The 558-nt window shown below is 41.0% G+C and overlaps 1 protein-coding gene across 2 annotated transcripts in view; it reads right to left on the bottom strand.

Moving 5' to 3' along the window:
• The window catches only part of Ggcx (gamma-glutamyl carboxylase), an 18,428-nt gene that overhangs the window by 14,955 nt on the left and 2,915 nt on the right, over positions 1-558 (bottom strand). The gene's annotated exons all lie outside the window — the stretch shown is intronic.

A 558-nucleotide genomic window follows, 5' to 3' on the forward strand; every position in this document is an offset into this window, starting at 1 on the left:
CACACGTGTGGGAGTGTGCACACACAGGTAGGAGTGTGCACACACGTGTGGGAGTGTGCACACACAGGTAGGAGTGTGCACACACGTGTGGGAGTATGTACAAACACTCACACAATATACACATTAAAATAGAGCTTAAAAAAAAATACTTCACAAGCCAGTGACCCTAGAATACACCTTTAATCCCAGCACTGGGGAGGGAGGCAGCGGCAAGCAGGTCTCTGTGAGTTCTAGACCAGCCTGATCTACATAGTGAGTGGCAGATCAACCAGGTCTATTAATCTAGGACAGTGAAATCCTATCTCAAAAAATAAAAACAAACAAGACAAACGATAACAAAATGTCACAGAGCTGCAGAAAGAATAAGTAAGAGATATGTACAAAACACTATAGAAACTGTTAGGGTTCGATTAATTACATCTATAAAGATACACCCTACTGAACCATAAAAAGTGCTCTGGGGAACCTTCTTTTTTTTAAAAATTTATTTATTATGTATACAATATTCTGTCTGTGTGTATGCCTGCAGGCCAGAAGAGGGCACCAAACCCCATTACA

Source organism: Microtus ochrogaster (genome assembly GCF_000317375.1).
Source record: "Microtus ochrogaster isolate Prairie Vole_2 chromosome 14 unlocalized genomic scaffold, MicOch1.0 chr14_random_3, whole genome shotgun sequence".
Taxonomy (NCBI): domain Eukaryota; kingdom Metazoa; phylum Chordata; class Mammalia; order Rodentia; family Cricetidae; genus Microtus; species Microtus ochrogaster.